Source organism: Lactuca serriola, chromosome 4, assembly GCF_051521515.1.
Source record: "Lactuca serriola cultivar US96UC23 chromosome 4, Lser_US96UC23_V15, whole genome shotgun sequence".
Taxonomy (NCBI): Eukaryota; Viridiplantae; Streptophyta; class Magnoliopsida; order Asterales; family Asteraceae; genus Lactuca; species Lactuca serriola.
In genome coordinates this window covers 194671780-194699105 of record NC_136411.1, presented here as the reverse complement: position 1 = coordinate 194699105, position 27326 = coordinate 194671780, and positions in this window count along the sequence as shown.

Below are 27326 nucleotides of genomic sequence, written 5' to 3'. Positions count from 1 at the left end.
CCTTTTATCTTTTGTAACAAACCGTTATTTCAAACCTATGTAATAGTGTAGGTCAATTTGTACTTCTTTTTAAATTATTAAAGAGAAATTTTGGCATATTGTGTATATTTACATAATTGACCCTCAAAAATAAGTTATTAAATAATCTCAATTGGGATGAACCAAGTGATAGAGATTGTAACAAGGTTTCTAAAAATATAAAGAACACTAAAATCCGAGTTATAACGAAGAAGTTATGACTAATCGAAAATCCGCGACAAAACCGGCAAAACACTGTTCAGTGTAAAAACTGAGTTTTTAATAGAAAGGCTTTTTAGCCTTAACAATCTAAATGAAAGTTGTAGTTTATGTTAAACCGAGAACTTTCATAAAAAGAACGCCAAAATCAGACTTCGTATGAGGAAGTTATGATTTTTCTAAGTTTCAGTATAGCAGTGTACAACTAAAAACTCGAAATAAAGATCGAGTGGTTTTTAGCCAACACAACCTAAACAAGAATTGAAGGTCTCGTCATTAGTAGTACAACGGTAAAAAGTCAGACAAAAACAGACGTCGGATGAAGAAGTTATGAATTTTTAACGGATTTTCATGTCCCGGTCTGTTAAAAAAAATAATATTAAAAATAAATTCAAAATTAGCCGACAAAGTCTAAATGATATCCGGGATTTTCATGTCCCGGTCTGTCAAAACAAGCCTCGAAGCCCTGAGATTCCCGAGAAATAACCTCTCTCCTGTCAAAACTCTGCCTGATTTGAGCCGGTTTCTCGACAAATAAACTCTTTTTTGTGAAACGAAACTCTGTCCGATTCACCATCTATCAAGTGAGTTCATACCCTTGCATTTTCATAATTTCTACTGTTTTAAGCGGGGAAATACAAGTATAACACAATAACTTTGTGTTATAAATAAATGATTTAAAATCACGATAAAACGATTTTAAAGCATCAAAAATACTCCAAATATTGAACTCTTTTATAAACTTATACTTTTCACAAATATTCATATATATATATATATATATATATATATATATATATATATATATATATATATATATATATATATATATATATATATAAGATTTAAAAGACTTAGGACTAATAACTCATTCTAGGTCCTTTTCCTTGTTTGGATGTTGACTTACAGTACCGGTTATTTGTCCGAAGGTCGTTTAAATTTTACTTATATATAAAATTGTATATGTATATAAATATAAAAGTTATTTCATTAGTTTAATTACCCTTTGTAACATGTTGAGCAAAGGATTACATGCAAAAATAGTTACTTACCAATTCATAAAGTACATATCAATTATAATAGGTATAATTTATGATACATAGAACAATCATTCATAAGTTAAGTATACAAGAATACACTGTTTTACATGAAACAAGGGTTTTTGATTCAAAACAAATCAAGGGTTTACACTTGTCAAATACATATTCGGAATACTAATTCAAGAACATATTGTCAATCATTTATTTCAGAATGATTGGGTTTTCATAACTGATATACATGTAACCTTTATATGCTTTTTATGAGACGTTCAATTCAGGTTGTTTAATTCATTTTAGACAGCCAAGGTAAAGCCCTGGCATTATAACCAGAATCTCCAGTCCGGGGATCGAAACAAGTAGTGTGTAGATCTATATCGAGATTTACAACCCCGCACTAAGGCTGCTAGATATAGTCAGGCATACACGCCAATGAGTGGCAATTGTTATCAATAGTTTAAACGCTCACAAGGCGTTCGTTTCAGGCGTTCATATCTTAGTATGGTTATAATAACTAATTAAAAAGATATTAACAACACGTTAGTGTATAATCGACTAAACGTAAGTACATATTTAAGGTACCAGTTTACAAAATACAAAGTACAATGGTATATTACAGTTTTCAATAACAGCTGGTGAAGCCAGGCACACTCTCAGTTACAAGTTCTACAAATACATTGGTTTACAAATAGAACAGTTTTATGGGAATAAAACTACTTTTCACATACCACATAAAATATGAGATTTTCTAGAACAATTTTCATATTCAATATACAAAGACACCCCTTCACACATAAAGACTTATGTACTCACTCAACTTATTGTTGATACTCTCTTTTCAAATTACTTGTATTCTCAGGGAAATAATAACAGGTACTCCCCGAGCTTTTTGAGAAGATGGAGCCATTCTGAGTCATATCTTCTTCTTTTGTATAACTATTTTGGTTTCGATATATAATGATTGAACACATGTAAATACCTATACTTTTAAATACAATGGTTGTTTGTACTTTGATTACTATGATGCATGTGTTGTGATACTACAAATGAAGTCCTCCACCTCCGGACGTTTCCGCCGTCTGGTTTGGGGGTGTGACAGATTGGTATCAGAGCATTGTTTATACTGAACTCAGTATATCAATCCATAAAAGATATACAAACTATAAATACATTGGGGCTAAGAGCTCTGACTACAAGTATACTTTTAAGAATTATAAGTATTTTTACAAGAAGTATACTAACACTCATACCTACAAGTATATTGTCATAAGAACTTAAAAGTATTTGGATGTTGAACATTACAGTCAAACCCAAGCAATTATGTAATCATATCTAGAATTAATATAGCCTGATCAACTATATTGATTTCAGATATGACCAACATGTGTTTAGGAGTGATAGTAGTGTTGTGACATGTCTAAAACTTACCAACTATAGAAGAAACTCTAGAACATAACTAAAAATACTATAAGAATATATTAAACATCGATATGCTTTAGTTTTTTTTTCAGGCACTTCTCATAACCTTATTCTCGTACAGACATAATGGTAGGACATCATCTACAGGGGACCCTTATTTTCCAAATGATGGCAATCAAGGATGGATAGTGGAGGATCCGGAGGAGGATCCAGAAGAAGACTTAGATGAAGAACCATTTGAGGACAACAAATCAAGTGGTACGGATACAGAGCCAAAAGTTTGCAACCCGGGGTTACGTCCCCCGAGGCAAGAGGAAGCAGTACCCATACCCGAGTGGGGTCAATACATAAACTATTGGAGTTGACAAGACGGCCAACGCCCTCCCTACGGAATGGCACGGGGTTTCTATAACGTCTCAGAAGGAGGAATAGCCGACAGAGCTCTTCTAGTTATAGTGAACCAAATATCTCAACAATTCGATTAGTCAAGGATGTCAATCAATTGAATCCTAGAAGTGAATGTGGCTGCGCAGGCTAACACTGCAGATATCCTTCGTCTTGACGAGATGCAAGAAGATACCCAACACTATACTGAAGCCCTTCAAAGGCAACTTAATGTTGTTGAATCAGAGATCAGAGAACCGAGGAAGCATCAAGCTTCCCAAGAAAGCCGCTGGAAATCGCAAGATGAAGCGGAACCCAGTAACCGTAATAGCAACTGCCGCAAGTAGTGTTTACACTACTTTCTAGTTTAATATACTTAATCTATAGACTACTTTCAGGATATGTACAAAATCAAGTATCAATAAAATAATAAGCACTTTACTTCAACAAGAGTTATTACAATTTTCACAAACATTCCATTCCAAAGTTTTGAGATTATGGATATATTCGAGTGTCAACTTTCATACATTTCATTACGACTGCGAAATTTTTTATTTTCGGTAGGTCGGTTTGACGTCGATACTTTCGCAATATTGTGGTTTATAAAAGAAATGCTTTAGGGTCAAGTATCCAGATTACATATACTTAATATACCAATACAATCGACACGTATTTTCATACTCTTTGAAAAATAACCACTTCATTTTATACTATCATGTTGCAAGTTGTACTTATGGTGGACTTCCACTTTCAACTCTTTGCAAGATTTTTGTTGAATTAAGTGTTTAAGTTCAGAGATATCAAATTTATATTCATTCTTGATGTTGGGATTAAAACCCTAATTGAGATTTGATGAACAAGATACGGAAAATAAGAACAAACACAAATATGAAGATTAGGTCGAATGATCACTCGATTTATTCAAACAAGAGGAATAAATTACACTTTCAGCATAGACTAAAGAATCTAACACTACATAAGAAACCTCACGTGGCGGCTACATTTTGCCTCACTCTTAACCCTAATTATGAATAATACATGACTATTTATAGGGAAAAGACAAGTCTTGGGCTTTTAACATACACTTCTTCAAGGGGCCCATTGCCATCATCCATGGAGTGCTTTGAAACCCTACAATCTCCCCCTCAAAGTATGGAATGGATGACAATGTTTTAACTTCCAAAACAAGCATTTAGCGAATAAAAAGATCTTGCAACGAGGAATAGATGAAGGAATCCACGAATCTTGATTCTTCAATAGTCTTCAAACATGGGCTCTAGGATATATATAAATCAAGCACTGAAGTAATGTCTTTAAACTTCATTTTCGAATGTTATCCCAAAAAAATCTTCATGAAAACCAAGTCCGCCAAAAAAAAACCATTTCAGAACAAAGAAACCGAATCACTTCTTGTCTTTGAAGAGCCCCCCCCCCCTCCAAGTCACAATGATCTTCAAATAAGCTAATGATATAAGCCATCAAAAAATATCACGTAACAACCCAAACTTTAAGATTCGTAATACCACTTTATCGAGAAAATACTAGAAGTCGGAGATATAACAAGTCCTTAGCAGAGCTCGATAAAGAACTTCCGCTGTAAAGGATACTTCTCTGTAAAGCTTTAGCAAAGCTCGATGAAGAACTTCCACTGTGAAAGCTACCATCATAATTCTACCACAAGCTTTATCAAAAATCTCCAACTTTGAAAAGTCACAAATCCAATTTCAAATGGCCATACCAAATTCTCCTCCGATTTATAATCAAAAACATGATTATAAATCCTTCAAATGGTCATGAGAATGATCTTGAACGGATAAAAATTTACTAAGCTCCCCCGCGACAAAATGATATACACAATGAAGTATAAAATCCGAAAAAGTCGTGAAAAATTTTGACGTTATCACGAAAAAGGACTTTCCGAACCGCCAAGACTTGATGGGATCTTTATTTTTCTGTTCACGAAAAAATATGTTCATGAGAAATCCTAATTTGTTCATCAGCCATTAAATTTGTAAACATTGCGAAATATTGAGCTGAAACTGTAACTTTGCTGAAAGTCGGGGACTTAAATGGTAAAACTGCATCATCTTCCCCTTAATTTGTAACAATTCGGAAATTGCACTGAAACTGCCATGTTGCTGAAGTTACAGGGACCAAATGTGTAAATTAAAGTTGTCTTCCCCATTTAGATAAACGAACACAGCCAAAAAAACATGATTTCGTTCCGAACGCTTTCGCTCCAATCGTCTTCATTCCGAGCACCGTATAATTTCATATCAGCTCCTATTCCGATTCCGAGTTACAGTTCAGAATACCATCCAATTCCGACTTTGATGTCCTTGATATATTCCGATACCGACTCATTTCCGACCCAACAGTAACTCCGAAAATGGTTCTAAATCCGATTCACACCAGCCAACACCACAATTTCGAAACTAAATTCTGACAATGGAGATTGGTTCCGATTTCGGGATTGAGTTCTGAATGCTTGATGAATTTAAGTTCCGATTGCGAACAATTTTCATAGGAATTCCAAACACATTGAATTCCGAATTCTATTTTAGAAACAACTTCCGATTCCAAAAGAAATTCCGATTGCGAGACCAACTTGACTACAATGTTTCGAATACAAAGCCTTTTCCGATCAGGTATCTGAGTTCCGATTCAGAAACTTGACAAACACCAAATTGATTTACACAATGATTGAACTTATTTTCAACCAAAATAGAAAACGTTCTTCATCCGTTCTTCATTGGTACTTCATCATCCAGACTCGTCGACATTCACAAAAAAAAACAAATCATCTAATCCATAAGTTCATCATTGCAATAGTTTAGAACATAAATCTTTTCCAGTTGGTTCAATTTTGAACAAACGAACATGAATCAAGAAGATTTGAATATACAATAGGTCAAAGTCGACTTTTAGATCCGGTCACGAATAAAATCAGAAATTGAAAGAAACAATTGAATCTCAACATATAATCGATTATCAGGCATAAATCAATTGATTGAAACAAGAATAAGAATCTCTGATTTTTAAGATAACATAATCGATGATGAACGTGAATAAAGAAGAACTGAAACGAACAGAGTCAAAAGATCAAAAGGAGATACGTTTGGGCTAAGAAAACGGACACGAAGTGCTTGATGGACTTGGATACAAAATAAGAATATGAGATCATGAGAAAACGATCCATAAACAACAAGAAGATAACGAATTAAACGAGAATCGGATTGAAATTACCGATGAACAATATCAAAATTCATAAATCTCAATGAACAGTTGCTTGAACAACAATTTTTATTCCAAAACGCCAAAACATCAAAAATCTTCAATATATGTGCAGAAAATCATCAAATCAAGAACTGATACTTCAAAAATCAATAGATTTTCAAAGACCCGCTCTGATACCACTTGTTGGGATTAAAATCCTAATTGAGATTTGATGAACAAGATGCGGAAAATAAGAACAAACACAAATATGAAGATTAGGTCGAATGATCACTCGATTTATTCAAACAAGAGGAATAAATTACACTTTCAGCGTAGACTAAAGAATCTAACACTACATAAGAAACCTCACGTGGCGGCTACATTTTGCCTCACTCTTAACCCTAATTATGAATAATACATGACTATTTATAGGGAAAATACAAGTCTTGGGCTTTTAACCTACACTTCTTCAAGGGGCCCATTGCCATCATCCATGGAGTGCTTTGAAACCCTACACTTGATATCTCACTATCTTTTTATCTATTGACTTTTATAGAAAAAGATGCCTCCTTGTAGAAAGCCAAGACGTAACAATGAAAGTGAAGCACCGACACCACCTCCACCACCACCACCTCAATTCGATGATGCTATGTTCCAAGCAGCAGTCACGGCAGCTGTAGCAGCTGACTTATCTCATATCAATGCTCCTGGTGCAAGTGGGTCGGGAGCTAGTGCACATCCATCTAACCATGTCGAGGGTCATGAGCACTCGCGAGAGTGCACTTATAAAGACTTCTCGAATGCCAAACCCAGGACCTTGGATGGAATTGGAGGAGTGATGGTTTTAAGGCGGTGCATTGAGAAAACAGAAGCAATCTTTGAAATTTGCTCCTGTTCAGAGGGTAGCAATCTTTCTTAGATAGGGCCCTAACATGGTGGAATGGACATGTTAAGTCACTGACTTTGATAGTGGCAAATACTATAAGTTGGGAGAACCTAAAAACCATGTTGATGCGGGAATACTGCTCGCGAGGGGAAATTCAAAAACTGGAACGAGAACTCTGGGGTCTTACCATGGCCGGGGTAGACATAACAACTTACACAAATCGGTTCTGTGACTTGGCGATTCTGTGTCCAGAAATGGCTGCTCTAGAAAGCAAAAAGATTGAAAGGTATATTTGGGGACTGTCACCCCAGATACAGGCAAGTGTCATTACATCTAGGCCTGTTACCTTTGACAGTGCCAAGGAACTGGCACAGTCACTTATTGACCACATAAATCGTCAAAACTCTGTGGTTACTGCCCCAGAACAACCTAGGGAGAACAACAACAACAGCAAGAAGATGGGTTGGAACAAAAGGAAGGGGAAATCTCCTTTAGAACCTTCAAAGTAGCAACAAATAGTGGCAGTCCATGCTACTACTATACCTGCTACCATACCTACTATTGTGCATGTTCTTGCCCTAACAAAGCAGCACCAACTAAACCCTATGCTTGTAGCCTCCCAAAATGCAACAAGTGCAATTTTCACCATGCTGGTAATTTCCCAGAGATGCAGTGTCGTAACTGTAACAGGAAAGGGCATACTGCCCGATTCTGTAGAACACCACCTCAACCCCTTAACCAAGTACCTTCCGCTAGAGTTGGTCGAGCATGCTACCAATGCGGTGATGTAAGGCATTTCAAGAGGGATTGTCCAAAAGCTGGAAATGCCGGTGGGGTTGGGAGAATTCTAGCACTGGGTCACAAAGAAGTGGTGGCAGACCCTGCAGTGGTCACGGGTACGTTCCTTCTCAACAATACTTATTCATGCATTTTTCTTTATTGTGGTGCTGAGAGGAGCTTCATGAGCCATAACTTTAAACATCTACTAAATTAAAACTCCCAACCACTAAATGAAACTTTCACAGTAGAAATGGCTAACGGGAAATCCGAATCCACCAATGATATATACATAGGATGTACCCTTACCTTAAATGACTTGTCTTTCTCAGTAGACCTTATGCCGGTCTCTATCAAAGGTTTTGACGTCATAATAGGCATGGATTGGTTATGCCCCAACCATGTCGACATCCTATGCTATGAAAGAGCTATTCATTTGAACTTACCAACTAACAAAACGCTTGTTATTTAGGGCGACAAACCTGGAACGAACCTTCAGATCATTTCTTGCATCAAGGCACAGAAATACCTTCGCAAGGAGTATTGTGCATTCTTAGCCCACGTGGTAGACAAAAAGGAAGAAGTGAAAGACATCGCGAACATTCCCCGAGGTCTGCAACTTTCCCGATGTATTTCCCGATGATCTTCAAGGGGTGCCTCCCAAACGACAATTCGAATTCCGAATCGACTTAATCCCTGGAGCTACAACCGTAGCCAAATCCCCCTATCGTCTTGCACCTTCTGAAATGCAAGAATTATCTAGCCATCATAACAAACTCCTAAGCAAAGCTTTCATAAGACCAAGCTTCTCATCTTGGCGAGCACCGGTTTTGTTCATAAAGAAGAAGGATGGATCATTCTGCATTTGTATAGACTATCGCGAGCTGAAGAAACTTACCATCAAGAATCGATACCCTCTGCCTCCCATTGACGATCTGTTCGACCAAATTCAAGGGGCTAACTACTTCTCGAAGATAGACTTAAGATCCGGGTATCACCAGTTACAAATTTTGGAGGAAGACGTTCCCAAAACCGCGTTCAGAACTCGTCATGGTCATTATGAGTTTATAGTGATGTCATTCGGATTGACGAATGCACCTGCAGTGTTCGTAGCGGGTAATCATTTGGATGTTTCTGATCCATTCATTAAAGTTGGATCCATCAATAGTGACTTTCCCACACAAGTTCATTAGAGAAAAGGAGCCATTAGGATTAGAGCCAGAAGCAGTAGTGTTTGCAGACATCTGAAAAGAAGAAAAGTTTAGCTTAGAAATAGAGATATTCCTTAATAAAACACCCAAATGTAGTATTAAGGCTAGGACCCAATCACAATATATTATACATGGAAGAGGTATGCCGTAATCTAAGTAATAACATATTTGAAAGGTAGGTGAATGACGATTCACCAATTTCCACCAAAGACGAAATATTAAAAATATTTAATTTGGTTCTTAGAAACTCCTAGATTCTTTTGAGATTCAATGAACTTTTCAAAGGCATGTTTCAATCTCGAGTGTGCCCTCCAAGTTTTCTGACTGGGATGTCAAGGACCATAAAACGAGGTGTGAAGTAACCATGCAAATTACTTGGTACCCTTAATGTATTACCCCTCAATCAATGTGCCGGTTAACCACACACGCTCCATCTATACTATGATAAACATTAAGTCACCCTTTACCTACCTTGTTAAGTTCAAGTTAGTGTGCCGGTTAACCACACGCGCTCCACTAACGACTTAGACAAAGTTTAAAGTGTAATTTCATGGATTAGCACCTTATTCACATTTTTCTTAAAGTAACTAAGATTGGGAATTTAATAAAACATTTAGTTACTTTATAATTATCATTATACTTTTTAATGAGAATTTATAAGTCCTTGTCCTACCCGTTCGGCTAATGACCCTCCACCAGTCAAGCAAGCGGTGGGTGAGAGTAGACACCCATTAAGTTGCCATTTTATAGGCAACAACCTTATACCCACCTTATAGACTGGCTTCGTGAATGAGGCGTACTAGCGGTAAGACGACTTTGATCTTATACATATATATGTTATTATTAACTTATAATATTATAAGTATAACGGTTGAATTTTAACTTTTAAAATTCTAAGGGTTGGAACTAAAGTTTTAACTTGACTTTACTTGTTCCAAAACTTGAGGGCAAGTTTTGTAAACTTTCAAAACTTTTCATTTCTTGTAACTTATGACTTAATTAGAGTATTAAAATGAAGACTCTTGATTTTTATAACCCATGTCTTCTTTTAATGGTTTTAAAATAAAGTGACTTTTCGTTTTTCCATAACTTGATGAAAAGTTATGGACTCCATTAAAACACATAATGATCAAGAATTAAACTACCAAGTAGGTTACAAATAATTCCTATGATCATCTAATCTTCATAAGTTCAAGAATATGAATATTAACATTTGTCAAGAAAAATTACACTTAAAACTTTGTAATTTTGATAATTGTCATTGTAAATGAATTAGCATGAACATTACACCATCTAAAACAAGTTTTCAAGTACCAAAACAGTTTAGGGTAATGTTTCTAGTCCATTTCCAGCAACAAAAATCGAAATTCTGAAAACTGCAGCCTCTACTCGTCGAGTGGATGAATTGACTCGACGAGTAGCTTGCATTTGGTCATGGACTCGTCGAGTCCCCCCATGGACTCGGCAAATTCATACGGGCAGAAAGCATAAAACTCGATTTTTTCAAGCAGTTTGCACAAAAATCAAACAAGCAAGCCTAGGATCTGATACCACTGATGGGTTTTGAGCATTCTAACACTTCCTAAGTGTACACGCAACCCTAATAACCTTGGATCTATGTTTATCTAATAATCATGCAAAGTTGTTTTTTCCAAGGTTATGAACCTATCTAGCATACATGGGGTAGAATTTTCTTTGTATAAAAGATAGAACTACATATCTTGTTGTTGAAAGGATTCCTTGAAACATTGTGAGCCTAGCACCTCAAGCGTGATGCCTCAAATGCTTCACACAACACCAAATGCAAAGAATAAACTTGAGAGAATACTCTAACACATGCAAAATCGGCCAAGCCCTCTTATTTCTTAGTGTAGCAGATTTTGGGGAGAGTTACATTGCTTATATAGTGTGTTGCATTAGGCAAACCCTATTGTTCCATGACTCTTCATTTCTTGATCCATGGGTTAACTCCATGGAGCATCTTATGGGTGGAACCCAACTTGATAATCCATGGAGCATGTTAGTCCACTATATAAGATATGGAAGATTTACTTAATCTACCCATATATCTAATTAGTTATCTTTTGATCACATAATTAATTCTAAATTAATTCTTGATCAAAACTAATTAAATAATATTATTAATATATTAGAACTTATAATATATTAATAAATCATATGTGTTATTTCTCCCATTTAGTTTATCCAATTGCATGGTGCCATGCAACCCAAATGGACCATGCCGGGTCAGGTCAAGTACTTACCAGAAATAGTTATGGACTTAGACACCTTATCCAACACATAGTAGAGTTCGATATTTTCCCTTCATTTTGTTTGGATTCTCCTAATTCAAGTAGACACTGCTTAACATAACTTTTCTTTGTCTTCTCACTCCCTTATACTTATCTTTCAAGGTTTCCCAAATTTCTTTGGCAGATCTGCAACAATGAAGATAGTTGTATACTACCGCTGGAAGAGCACCACGTAATTCTCGCATACAACTTTTATCATTAGCTTTCATTTTGTTAGTTTGAGTATTTACATCTATGGATGACATAGCATGTCCAACTTCAGTGAGTCAAAAAATTAACTCTCTTACTCAAGGGAATTTGTCTTTATCTGATTACTATAATAAACTTGATTCCTATTAGAAAGAATTTGATGGGCTAACTAACCTAACTGATTGTACCTGTGAAGCTGCTTCTAGTTCTAATAATCATTCCAAATTGATGAAATTAATGTAGTTTTTAAGTTACATAGACGAGTCTTACAATCAGGTTAAAAGTCACATTTTGTTAATGGAACCTCTCCCTTCTATTAAAATTGCCTTTTGCTTAGTCTCTCATGAAGAGTCCAATAAAAGGCATGGGTCAAACTTGTTAAGTTCTAACAATAAGACTTCGTCTTTCGCATTTGTGTCTAAATTTGTTGATCAAAACAAATTAAATCCTGAGGGTCAAATCTCTCAGTGTAAAAAGAGTGGTCTAAAAAGCCATTCCATTGACAAATTCTCTAAAATAATAACATACATTAAAGATTATAAACCAAGGTCTTAGTCAAAACAGTCAAACAAAACGTTATTCTGGTAATTTCTCTGCTAATTGTAATTCTAATTTTTCAGAGTTTGAAGATAATCATAATGTTGTTGATTGTCGCCATCTTAAAAATAAGCAATTTTCTAAATTTATCAAACTCATTGGTGACCATAAGCAAGGGTTGGACAAATCACCTGTAAGTTCCAACATGGTATGTCTTTCATGTAATTCTTTTCTCAGTGCCAATGCTTCCACATGGGTCGTTGACTCAGCAGCTAGTCAACATATGATTATTTTTTAGTGTTTACTTCAAGATTCGGTTGATGTCTCTAGATTGAATCTAAGGATTAGTCATCCTAATGGAACTTCTACCCAAATAAATAAAATTGGGAACATAGAGTTTGTTAATTCTCTAACTCAGTTTGGTTTCTTTGTTGTGCCTAATTTTAATATAAATTTGTTATTTGTTCACAATTTATGGGAAGATAGTAAATGTGAAGTTGTTTTTAATGAAAAAATTGCTAAATTTAGGATTCACAGTCCAAGGGACAATGGAGACTAGTAATCAATCAACGGGACTTTGTTAACTTAATCCCACTTTGTCAGGTAATATGAAATGGTCACGGTACGCTTCAGTTGACTATTGACTTTTTAAAAAGTTTGATTTTTGGTCAAACCTTGATGTATATAAGTATTACACTCAGTTTTTTGTCTCATTTGGATGATTAGGTGGTTTGTGCTAGTTGATCGAATAGTAGAGCCTAATATCGGAATATGTTGCAAGACTTATGTGAGTTTTATCATTATACTATTTAGGATACTAGGTGTCATGATATGGTAAATTATCTTTTATGACCTTCTATATGAAAGACTATGGGGATCATAATACATGTATAAAAAATATAAGGGACCATAACACATGTATGAATGTGAGAGTACAAGAAACTGTTGCATAAGGACAAGGTTTGAGAACTCAAACCTCGAGATAATCTTCCATATCAATGTATGTTATTAAGTAATGGTTCTAGTAAAGTCTGGTAATACCAGTTGAGACTTGAAGTAAAGATTCAACAAATTACTCAAGTATTAAATGAAGACACTAGAAGTATAATCAATGTGAAGGCAATAAATGAACAAGAAGAATGTTTAGGAGAGATACTGACTTAATAGTAAAGTGAAAGTAAATCAAAGAGAATTCTTCCTATATTTGGAGTAAGAATGCATTCTATTCTTGTCATTAGTGTTACTCCTTATATAGGCTATGGAGGAACATCGTACAAACTTCAATACATTCCTAGTACTGGATAATAAACAGCTACTGACAAATTATTATCTAACAGATAAAAAAGACTAAGTCCTATGAAACGTTACATCATGAATAAGACAAGAAACAATAAATTTTTAAATAGACTGACTAATCTTGGATCTTTTCACCATCTTGGAATAGCCATCACTTCAGACACTACCTACATCTCGTACTTCACATAATCTTAGACACTGATGACTTCTGATCTTCAATACTTGTTATGGCTAGAGGTTCACTTTTCAGGTTCCAACAATCTCCCTAAGTGAACTTAGCAATCTAGGCAGCTTAGTTGGCTTCCTTTTGGATGAACACATGAGCTCTATACAACTAATCTCAGACTTCAAGATTCCATTGAAGTTGACTTATAAACATAGAATTCACATGCTTAGGGGAATCTGACATAGTTGCATTTTTTATGAAATTTTGAAGGGATTTGGAGGGGGCGAGATGCTTGTCTTGGACTTGGAAGAAGTCCTTCTTATTTGTCTTCTTTTGTAAGTAGATGTACCTTAACACAGGTTCATCGATTGGCCCTTCTACCAATATTTCAGCTTCAAACAGTTTGAAGTCAATTTTTGCCAAGAACCTTTCAGTTCTGAACAAATAAGAGATTTCGATATCACATCTACAAAATTCTGCAACATAATCCTTCAGATAATTTATGGCGGCACTGTAAGCTGCAATGCTCATCTGACTATCTTGACGAGTTCTGAAATGTGAAAAAATGGTCAAGATGTCATTTGGATTGATCAAGGGGAATTCAGCATCCACGTTGGTGATCTGTGTTGTCTTGTTTCGATATACTTAGTAGCAATGTAAAATATAGTCCAAATCAAACTTTTTCAAAACCTTTCTTCTGAACCTAGAAATCTTAGTTAATGTCTTCCGAGACCACACTTCTTTTTGGGGACATGCGTTCAAGGAGTAGAATGTCTTCAAACATTCTCTTTCGGTTCTGATGATCATTTGAGGATCATCTTATGGGTGGATAGGAGCAAATTTGATGTAGAACTTGTCGTATGAAAAGATAGGAAGATCGAGCATGGATTATTCCTGATTTGGTAGATCATAACACATGAATGGAACTATGTCCAAGTCATGGATTATTCCTTCTCTGCAGAGTGGGGAAAGCCCTAGCATTGGATTGGGGTTGTCTTTTAGATCTTGAATTTGGATGCTCTCTTCCAGGGCTTGATCTATTTGAGCCTAGGGCCAAGCTTCGGACTTTTAGTTGTCTGTTTAGAGCTTTGAAAATAGGCTTCTTTCCTTTTTCTTGTTGCTTGTTGAAAACCGAGATGACATGCTGCATATTTTCATCGATGGTAAAATCTGGAGGAGGAGGAGGAATCAGGGGCTCTTCAAGAATGTTCTTAGGTTTCTAAAGTGGATAACCTTAATCAAATGGAGCAATTCTTGGCCAGGGAAATGGAGGCATCATTGACTGGGTAGCTCGGAATGCATCAATCGCAAGCATGGTCTTTGCCTTAGCCATTTCATGGCTTCTTTGTAATATGTCAGTTAGGGATGATGGCCATGAGACAACAAACCATATCTTTTGCTCTTCCTCGGAAAGATTTTGCGTGGAAACTTCCTTGGAGCTTGAATTCCTATCACATCATTTGTGATGTACTTTTCATCTTCATCATCGTCATCATCACCAGATGGAGAACATGTAGGAAGGATTTGAACATAATCATCATCAGAATCACGATGGAGTTTGAACTCCACGGCAGCCTTCCAAGAGATAGAGTAATCTGTTTTGTTGGTGCCTTCTCCCCCTCTTGCATCGGATGGCATGCCAACCGAGGCAAGCAAAGCAGAATGCTAAAACTCCGAGAGATGATCAAACACCTTCTAAAAGTTGATGTTCATTTGCAAGGTGAGGGTGTTATAGGCTTCATCAGTTGGAGCCTAAGCTTTGAGGTGGTCGAATAAGGTGACAAGGATGGAAAAAATTTCATGGAAGATGTTGTTCGGAACATCCACAATATTCCAACAGACTCAGAGGAGTTTGATGAGTACTTGTTGCATGATGAGATTCATCTCGCCTTTCTTCTTTATCTCCTTCTCCATTCTCTTAAACTGCTTTTCATGGAGGACATGCGTCTGTTTGATCAGTTCATTGGTGGCACTCATCATATTCTCGTGAACTTTCAGAATGGTGGTGATGGTGTCGAGATAGTGATCAAGACTTGACTTATATTTTTCTCCAACCACCCCAATGGTGTGCTTGAGATTGAGGGAGATGAGTTGATCCAACTGTTGAGCCCTTTCTTCATCCGTGGGCTCTGGTTTCTTGACTTCCGAGAGTGAGAGAACAATTTCATCAATCTTAGTGTCAAGAACAGACACTTTGGCGTCAAGCATGGAGACAAGTTGGTCAACCGACTTGTCCAATGATTCAAATTTGGAGACTATAGAAGAGATATTGTCTCAGAGTTCCAACAAGGCAAAGGGGTCAGCAGAATTTTCTACTAATGATCCTGTGTTCGAGGTAGAACTCTCAAACTCGGCTTTATCACTCTGTTGGTGGACTGGAGGTTCGGAGGGGCCATGATTGTTAACAGTTTGATCATCCTTGGGAGAATTTGCTTCTTTTTCACCTCCATGAATTTTGTGAGCTTCATAATCAATATGAATTTCTTCATTAACTAGTTCAGATGAAGAGGACAAAAGATCGAAGTCATAAGCATGAACGGATGAAGATGGTTTCTTCTAAATGTGAAAAGATAAGAGAATAGGAGGAGCGGCAATGGAGACACTTTCGTCATCATACATGAATTCTGACGAGTGTTCCTCATCAGGATATGCATAGAATGTATCATGGTGGGAGGACGTTGAAATGTTGTCTTGAAGAGTCTCTCCTGGTCAGTGACTTCATCGAATGGACCAACAAATGGAAGGTTTCTTTGAATGGCTCTATTCCTCATGGAAAAGAGAGTAGCTTCTACTTATGATCGAGTGAGCTCTAGATCCGTGGTGTGAACCTTGGTAACAAAATATAACCAATCGGGATCGTCAGTGCATGTTCTTCCTTCACCTTTGCTACGTATCAGACTAGTTGTAGCATCCGGGGTAGGAGGGACTACTCCAACTTTGGAATGCTTAGGATCCGAGGCAAGGACCTCGAATCGTGCTTGTGCAGAAGAAGAATGATGGATATCTGAAGTGACTCGTTGGTGTGTTCCAGGGGGTGCAAGGAACTTTTTTCAACACCAGCTTCACCTTATTGGGAAAGTGAGGGTGGATTATGAGGACACTCCATGTGAGTGTGTGAAGTTGATTTTGAAACTTCAAAGGGTACTTTGAAATAGTGGGCAGGTGGGGTGAGAGGACGACCAGAGTCAGTCGGAATGTCTTTGATAGATTCCTATTGAGAGGAACTATCGACTTTGGCAGTCTTTTTGGCTTTTGCTTTAGAAGGAGAGGTCTTTCATTTGGTAACCTTCTTTTTCTTTCCACTAGTGGAGGCTGGTTTGGCCACATCCGAGGTGGGCGCAATGGAGACATTGGTGGACTGTGTAGGGCTATACACAATCGAAGTCTCCTAAATGATGTTTCAAGTGAAGGGACTCGGATGGTATGGTGAACAACATATGTTCAGAAAATCTATGAATAGGTTCGAAGGATGCCCGGTTCGAAAGGCGATAAGCTCTAATAGCTTTAAAAGATAGAAATACCTCTTTCAGAATTGTGTTGTCTGGGATTGGTTCACGCCTTTCTCTATAGAGTTGTTGGATGACAATGTTGGGTTTTTATTCAAATATCCGGTTTCTCAACTATTTTACCCACCAAGGATCCTTTCGCAAGAGTTAGGAAGATTAAAAGAACCATACGAGAGAAAGCATAACAACCTTTGAGCACTTTGATCCTCATGGGAGGTTGGAACTTGATGAAGTGTGTCATGAAACTCTAATACAAGAGTTCTCTTGAAATATCCACCAAGCAAGAGTAGAACCATCAAAACATTCTAGTATCCACATGTAATTTGTTGTTCATAAGCCTTTGAAATATATACCAAATATATGTTCAAAGGTGATGCAACAAAGGGACTTTCTCTAACATCAAAATGCAAGAGAATGGAGAAGAAAGAGAGCTTATGAAGCTCAAAATTTGGCAGCCCCATAGAAAGTAATGTGCTCTCAGATTTTTAGCTCCAAAGAAGAAGAAGAATGAGGCTTGCAAGAACTCCAATCTAACCTTCCATGCCCTCCCTTATATAATCGCCAAAAATCAAGAAGATACCATAAAGAAAAAGCATGAGACATGTTTCTTACAAGCATGGTAGAATTGACTAAACAGTTCAAAAGAACACCATGCTTGGTCTCCTCTCACTTCTTTGAAACAGGCTAGGCACAAAAGAAGACAAAAGTTGTCTCATGGCTAGTTTATATATACATACATGTTATCTTTATAAAAATTCAATCATTTTTATAAAGAATTCCCAACATATATATTTATATAACAAGTCATATATAAATATCTTGTTTTATATAAAACTACCTTTTATATAAATTGTAACTAGCTTATTAAGATATAAATATGAATGTATAAATATCTTATTTTTAATAAAACTACCTTTTATATAAATTGAACTAGTTTATTAAGATATATAAATATAACTTATAAATAATCATACTTTATGATATATTTCAAAAGTTGTTATTTCTCCAATAAATATTATTTCCACAAATCATAAATTCCCAAATATTAAAATATTATTTTCATGATACAATAATTTTCCAATTAAAAACAAGTGTTGATATATTTATTAATAGTCAAATTATACTAATAAATAATCAATTGACAGCAACTTGTTATATGGTGTAACCCTAGATGATCATATATTATTAGCAATATCATTCTATAATGATTCTTGGGCATACTAGATCTTTCAATCTCCTACTTGCACAAGACTCATCATCAATTGATATAGACAGTGGTGAATGTCTAGCAACATTTCACTGCCCCCAATAACATATTATTAAGAATTCCATTCATCAATATCCAATTCCTAAAAGCTCTAAGCTTCAATTGATGTATTAAGGTAAGTTTATTAATTATCCCTTTGTTACATACATCCTGTTGAACATAAGCCTTGTATTGCAATCAATCTCATTTGTAATTCAACATTGGGTAGCGCACGTTACACATCTAACTCTCAACACATACGAGGAAAAAAATCCCATATTGACTACATAAGCCTCTTGCATAGTTCACACCATACCCGAAAATTACTTTTATAACTGCCCGGTTTAGGAACAACATTTGGTCATATCAAAGCACAACACTCCCTACACTTAAGTCCCACTATGTGTCTCAGGTGTTAAGGATACACAGATAATACCTTTTAATCAAGTGTCACTCACGAATGTGATCTATGAGTTGATCTTGATGCGGGTCTATACTGTACTAATTCTCTGACAACTACCTATGAAACTTGGTTACAACTTATTGCCTACTTTCATCTGATGAGAGTCAACCAATCCTTTTCATATTAGTCTTACTTCAAAATTTCTCCCACAATCATGACCAACTATGAACCTTTAGAATAACAAGATTATTTATGGATTAAACATGTTAATATAGAGCACAAGTATTAATGTAATGATCATATCCTAGTATATCAAAACATTATGTAATAGTTGTTGTCATGATGCTCCAATATCCAAATTCTAAATCCAAACCAAAATCCCATATCTGAAATAATAAAATTTATATGGATTAAGTGTGACCACTCATACATACCTTAAAATGAAATACTTTATTAATGGGTTCGACTAAATTTAATTTGTGTGAATTTCGCGAATACTGAGTCCTCATATTTGACTTTTACACTAGGTATAGTTAAACATCTTGGAGAATATGATTGGTGACATAGAGTCCCTTAGCTTGATTAAGTGAACTCTCGAAGTCATAAAGATTTCTATGTGATCCTTAAATGGAAAAAATCAACATAGTTTTTTTTCTATGAACTCATTCATCCAATCATATTTGTATTTAACTTTAAAAGTTGTGTATTCTTATTTTGTAGTAGACCCTGTCATTTTGTTTTTGTTTGGACCTCATTCCAACTAAACTTACTCTTCATTCCAAAATGAATTCATAATCCAATTATAATTCATATTTATTTATATTTATTCAGAAATTAAAATCCTATGTATCTCTTTACATTTATATTTTATTCTAAACTAATTATCTCATATACATTCTCTTAAATCTTCTTAAATACTCTTAGAATGTTCTCACAGTCATCTAGTGACTTAACCATGTATTCAATTTTGTATCTCATGATATGACATAAATGATGGATTCATTTGCCAAGAAAATAAAATATAAATCATTTCATCTAGCTCAGCCTATGTGTTAGGTCCTTTGACACAGACTTAAAAGGTGTCATGTAACAATGCAAAGAGTCATCCAAAGGAATCCTGTATATTGACCTCTTTCAAGATATTGTCATTTCATGCAAAAAGAATTTTCAAACCTTGAATAGTTATCTTTATCTATCTCTTATAGATTTTACATTCCAAGAACGTATCTTGTCTTTCCTAAGTCTTTCATTTTAGAAATACTTTCCGAGTCAAGGTGAAAACCACATTTCATAGTCGGAATGTCATGTCAAAGGATTAAGTATGTCTCTTTCATACAAGATTCGGAATATCACTATGCTCCCACTAGTTCTTAGTAAACACACACACACACACGTTCTTTTCATTTTGATATAAAAGCATACCTTGTATCTTTATATTAAAATGACTATTCCAACCTTGAGATGTTTGCTTTATATCCACAAGTGGATCTTAAGCCTTACACATTTGGTTAGGATAACATGGATTAAGAAAACCTCTAGGCTAAGCTATATAGATATCTTCTAGTAAATGTGTATTAAAAAAATCGACCCTTCTTGAAATGTATTTTCTATATCTCATATTAAGAATATGAATTTTATAGTAAAGAATATCCTTGTCTATCTAATTATAGGTACTTGTGAAAAGATTTGATCATGGTGAATGTGATTAGTAGGATAAGGACTATAGTCAATGACGTCAGTATGAGAAATCCTTATAAAACAAGTATTATTAAATATATATATATATATATATATATATATATATATATATATATATATATATATATTCTTTCTAGAAGAATCTTTTACTCCTTCTAGCCTTACTATATAGAGGAAGATTAATCAAGCCCACACTTGATTATTAAACATGGATTACGTTTCAATATTCATGACTCTAAGTCATTTGTCCGATCCAAGATCTGATATAAAATTTTAATATTTGATGGTTTAACTAGAAATCATCAAGAACTCATCAATGAGAGATTCCACATTTTTCAAGTCATATATGATTTGTACCATTATTATGAACAATTTGTGTATATGAATAGCTACTATTCATGTTCACCAAATCCATGTTGAAACTAGTGCCAACAATTGTTACATCCGACTATGGCTCTTGTATTGATTCAAGTTCCACGTGCCTTCCACTTGCTTTGTCATTATAAGCTTGCCTTCTTCTAACTCAGCTTTTAGAGGAATAATTGAAATTACTCTTAGTGGGTTTGTATATAATAATATAAATGCCTTTTTAGAATATTCTACAATTATGTAATTAGTTGGTGTTTGTATTATAGATACAATTCATAGTGACTGGATTATAATCCCAAAAAGGTTAAAAGGAGGAGATTTCTACCAATTAGAAAGTAAACTATATCAAGTAAAGTTAATTCATCCTTTATCATCATGAATGATTTAGATGGTACTACTGGGTTGTATCTTGTGCTCAATCATAGATATTCATTAGAAAGGAAGTCATACACCAAAGTGTAAAGTTCCTTAATAATTATTTTTTCTACACTTTAGTGAAAATATTATTAGGAATCTTTTATATATAAATAAGATTTACATATGTCAAATAAACTACATTATTTGCCTTCAAAGATCCCTTTCTTGAAGTTGGAATATGTGGATTTCATTTATACAATAAAGATAACAATCTTATGGATCAGTTTGATTTAAGGCAAGTTTAAGTCAAAAGTGCTTGCATATAGAATTTAATTTTATTTATAAAATGTTGATATTTGCTTTGTAATTCTATTAAGAGATCTAATCTTAGGAATAGAAGTCAACCATTTCAGAATATGAGTATTATCGTTATGAAAAACGATTTAGTAAATAATCAAACATTTAAACAAATAACTGAGACATAAATATTTAGACATGCTAAATTTAGAACATACATTGTTCCATAAAAAACATTGTTTTATACTACAAGCAATTTATGTTATAAGCATAAATAATGAACTAAAATTTGACAGTGTTGTTCCAACTTGCTTGTGCTCAGCTAGTTACTCTTCTGTAAATATTTGCAATCAAGATACAAATATTAGATTAACATTCAAGTACCACGTACTTGAGTGTTACATGAAAAGTATGAGTTCTATCCGGTAGATACGATGTGACAACCATCATTTTTGGTCAAACAAAGTCATCAAAGGTCAACCAAGTCAACTCAACTTGTATTAGAATTTTAGGTGAATTGTGATATTCCTTAATACGTCCAATGTACGATTGACAAGTTATAATACAAAGTACCACTCTTATTGGAAATTATCGAGCATAAACCCTAAATAAGGTTGGTATCATAACCATTTGGTAATTCAATCATATATTGTTTTAATAAAAATAATATTCATAATGTGATGTAGTGTAATTCATAATTCTTATACTACATAGCAAATTCATAACAAAGGCTACAAATACGAATTTTTAGTAATTCGTCACCGAATACGACAAATTACATACCTGGCCTAAAACGTCCAACTTTTAACGGAAAGAATTTAGAAATCAACTTAATTTTCATGTAGCATATTATTATTTTTTATAATAATTATTTTATTGACAATTTGAATTTTTATAATTCAAATTAAGTATTCATACATCAATTATACCATATTTCTTTATAAAGATACCACACTTTTTATATAGAATATCATCTTTTTATATAAATCAGCACACTTTTATAAACTAACTAGATTCTTAAAAAAAATAAAGAGAAATTGACTTTGGAGACAAGATAGGTTCATCGTTTCCGACACAAACTATTATACAACATGCATCTAGACTAATAACGACCATATAACCAAGGTTTATCCAACAAACAACCAAGCAACCATCACCTCAACCCACCCCACCCCCCCCCACCACCACCCTCCCTCCCCCTCCCCCATAGATTTCGCCCAACTCTCCCCTCTCGCTTCATCATCTTCATCTTCTTCATTCCTCCATTTCTCTTCTCAAGAACAAGCTCAAATCTTTCAACGATAATTCTTCATAAGTTGGTTCTTAGCTTTTTGGTAAGCATTTCCTTGTTAATCTAGTGTTTTTACAGAAATTCATACCAGTTTTGTGAATTTTACATACATTAACATGTGTTCAAATCCATAGGATAATACCATCTTCAAGTGTTCTTCAACCATCTTCAAGTGCTCTAATCTTGAGGATCTTCATCTTCATCGCTTTATCCACTAAGAAATCCACTCAAGGTGAGTTTATACCCCTCATTTTCATTTTTATCCAAGTTTGAAGGGGGGATGCAAGTAAAAAAAATCTTATTTGGATGATCTAAAGGCTTTGCAAACTAAAGTACAAGTTATGTCACTAAGACATATCTAAGCATAAAAATCAGCATTTTATAGAAATGTTATGGTCTGTTCACCGACTGTTTTCCCTGCTTAAGCTTCGTATATTTCAGAACTGTTCAATTAGCAAATAGTTCAGGTCTATACCTTGACTACTCGCATGCGTTCATACGATTTTTCTACAATTTATGGTGATTTTTACAAAATTGCCTATCATTTCAGAACATTTTTGGACTAGTCTGTAAAAATAAACGTTTTCACTATAGTTAGGAACCACTTAAGTTTAGGGAAAAATATTATCGACAAAGTAGAATCATTTTCCAAGTTCTCACTGTTACAGATCCAAATTTTAACTTACGATGATTTTTCTATAATTTTTCTAAAAACATGGACATAAAAGTCAAAACTAGAAATTGTCTTTATCATACTAAATGTTTTATACTTGTGTTTAGATGTAAGTTTATAAGTTACAATCTTTTAAAACACCTAGACATGATAACTTACATGTCTTTATGTATTTGATTATATAAATGGACTTAACAAAACATTCATAATAAACTATAATTGGTATAATTTGGGAGTTACAAAACCATACGATCATTTCAGAATAAATTTATAATTCTTTAAAAGTATAATTATTTCATTTTATAAGAAAAGGGAGTCTTAGTTTAGGTAAACTAGTTGATGCTCTTGTGAGACATTCCACTTCACCATACCTACCTAGAGTACACCCTAAGTCCTGCATTATGACCAGAGTCTCCTTGAGTGAGAGCGAGATAGTTGTGTATAGATCTATACGGGATTGACAAGCCTGCACCTCAACTGTTCGCTACAGTTAGACCGGCAAGTCTAGGGTGACAAATGTCTACTAGCTTTGACGCCTGAAGAACGCCGTTCAGGCATATCAGTCATATTAGCATGGTTATAATAACTCACATAGGGATTAACATACCATTTGGTTTACGGGGTAACTTACAATTCATTTGTTTCATAAAAAGATAAAACTACATACTATTTCTCAGTACAACATAGCTAACATTTTGGTCTTAGGGTTTTATGACTACGATTCACATTTAAGAAAATATTGGATTTTCTGGAAACATACATTATCATTTTACAAGGAAAAGACACAAAGGATGTACATACATTTTAGTCTTGGGTATAAGTCTTACAACCCATTTTGAAAGAAAATATCATATTTTCTAGAAGTATACAAAATCTTTTCACACGAGACAGTTACAAATCCTTCTCATACAAAATGCTTATGAACTCACCAACTTAATTATTGACACTTTTCAAAACGACTTGTATTCTCAGGAAAACAATTAAAAGGTATTCAAAAGTTTTAAGGGTCGGTGTTGTTGCATCATGTTTTCTAGTTTTCTGTTATTTGTACTTTACTTTTGAGCAAACCATGTTTGAAAGCAATGTAACTTGTTTTCTCAATGTATGAATGTTTGTGTTGTTATGATTCATTTATATTCAATTGTTATGATACTGTACAAGAAGTCATCTGAATCAACATGTTTCAGCCGTTTTGGTTTGGGGGTGTGACAGCTTGTTGGGTCAAATATATGGTTTATACTTTGCTTTTCTAGGAAACTGTATTTTTGTGTCTTGGACCGTATACAGCTTGGTGTTTACGACCATATACGTGTTTACAGTTGTGTTTACGGCCGTCAACAGGTTTACGACCGTAAACCCATTCACAGCCCATGTTCACCAAGCCCATGTTTCTTATGTATAAATATAGGTGTAAGGGGTGAGGAGTGGATTGATGAACAATAGAGGAGCTTAAGTGTGTGCATTTGAAGGTGTTCTACAGAGAGAGAAAAGAGAGTGTGTGTTAGTGTGTGAGAATCCTTTATCCGGATCTTCATTCATATCAATACATACAAGATTCATCATCTTCTTCTTCTCCTTCTCTTCTATTTGATCGGACATCATCCGTTTGATTGGGATTCCACACCATCAAACAGATATGATAGATACTCAACCAATTTTGGGGACTTACAATTGGTATCAGGGCTTGGATTGTATCAGTCAATTTTGTCAGATTTGGAGCTTATTTGATCTTATTTTAGAAAGATTTTTGTGTTTTTGGATAGATCTCTGAAAATTAGGGGGGGGGGGGGGGGTTGTGCTTCACGTTTTTCATAAAAACGGGTTTTTGATCGAGTTTTGGAGCAAAAAAGGGCAAAAATTGTTGTTTTCGGTCGTAACCTGCGAGGGGGTGGTGGAGTTTGCGGCCAGCAGCTAGGGTTTCCGAAGTTTACGGCCCGAGTTTGCAGTCCTCGGAGTTTGTGGTCCGACATTACGACCCTACTCGGAGTTTACGGCTCGCATGTGTACGGATCGGAGTGTCCGGTTCGCACCAGGTTCTCGCATCGCGTCGTCGGCCTCGCACCTCTTCCTCACTTCGCATCGCACTTCGTTCAACATCATCATCCTTGCGACATCTTATTAAAAAAATTGGACGCGGATTTGGAGGTGTCGGGGTTCGAACTCGGGACCTCTGATTCATCTCTTCACGCACCTTACCAACTGATCTAGCTTGCTAGATGGAAGAACACTTCGAAATTTAATTCATAAACACTCCCTGTCGCATCGAGTTTCGAAATTTTGTCACTTTTAACCCCAAAATTAAATTTCTTTTATTTTTAAATTCCTTCTTCATCCAAAATATAAAAATAATAATAATAAAAATAAATAATAATAATAATAATAATAATAATAAAATAAATAAAAATAATAGTTTTTTAATTTTTGACTTTTATTTTAGACTTTCGACTTCAAAAATTGACTTTGACTTTCAAGTTTGACCTTTGATTTTAAACTTTGACTTTCTCGTTTGACTTTTAAATTTTCAAACTTAGCTTTTCGGTTTGACTTTTGAGTTTGATTTTTTAAATTTGACTTCTAAGGTTGACTTTTGAGGTTTATAGTCAAAGGGCATTTTTAAATTTTAGTTTGACGTTTAAGTTTTATTTTAGCTTCGAGTTGTGCTTTTAATGGCTTTTGAGGTCAACAAGGGAATTAAAGACATGAAAGAGAATCGTCACAATATGTTAAAAGAAAATTCAAACTTGTTCAACTACATTCCCAGAGAAACCATGGAGGCTCAGCTGCAGCAATTTACCATGCTCACTACTAAGATGAATATAGTTGAGATCTTCTTCACAAAATCTGAGATAAACAAAAGGCTATTGAATTCACTTCCGAAATCGTGGGATATGAACGTAGCAATCATCAAGAAGACAAAAGATCTCAATCGTCTTAGTATTGTCGATGTAATTGAAGAGCTTGATGCTTTGAAATGTCGAAAAACAATGAGTTCCATAAACATCGTGGCCAATGAAGTTTCATGTACTCCATCTTGTGATGATACGATTAAAAGTCTTCTTGAACATAATGATTTGCTAAAAAGGGAAGTCGATGACCTAAAATATGAAGGATATCAACTTAGGAAAGGACAGAAATCCCTGAAGGCTGAATTAGAAGCAAAAACCAAAGACTTTATGAAGCTTCAGGAAGAGTATAGCAACAAGATCATTCACATTTAAACATTCATCAATTTTCACAATACCATATGCATAAGAGTCATTTGGGACCTTATTAACTTGTAAATTTTTCTCTCACGGTCATAGGAAGTTGAATCAATTTTCTCCCTTTTGAAAGCTAAAATGGGCAAAAGCTTCATATGATGTTCTTTGTTAATGTCTTATGAATGATGCAATGCAGCTAATTTTCCATACAAATGCTTAGCTGTATTACAGTATATATTTCGTTGTTTGTGTAAAATATTGATATCAGTTCTAAGACTATCTCTGTCACACATTACATGTGTTAATTGCAAATCTAATTGATCTATTGTAGATTTCTTGGACTCCAAACACTTCTAAGTTTCTAGCAGTTGAGAATTGAACTTTTTGGCATCACTACTAGCCGAAATAAGCAAATCATTAACATAAGTAATAGCTTCATCAAGCTCAGATAAATTTGAATCATATGCACTAGATGGAATATTAAAAGATTGAAAGAGAGAGCGTACCTGTAAAGTCATTAGAGACTTATGAGTAGTGGTAGAAACGAAGCATTTCCCAGTAACATTCTCTTCATCCTATTCCTCAAAGCTTGCGAACATCGCTTCATGAGTCGGGTTTC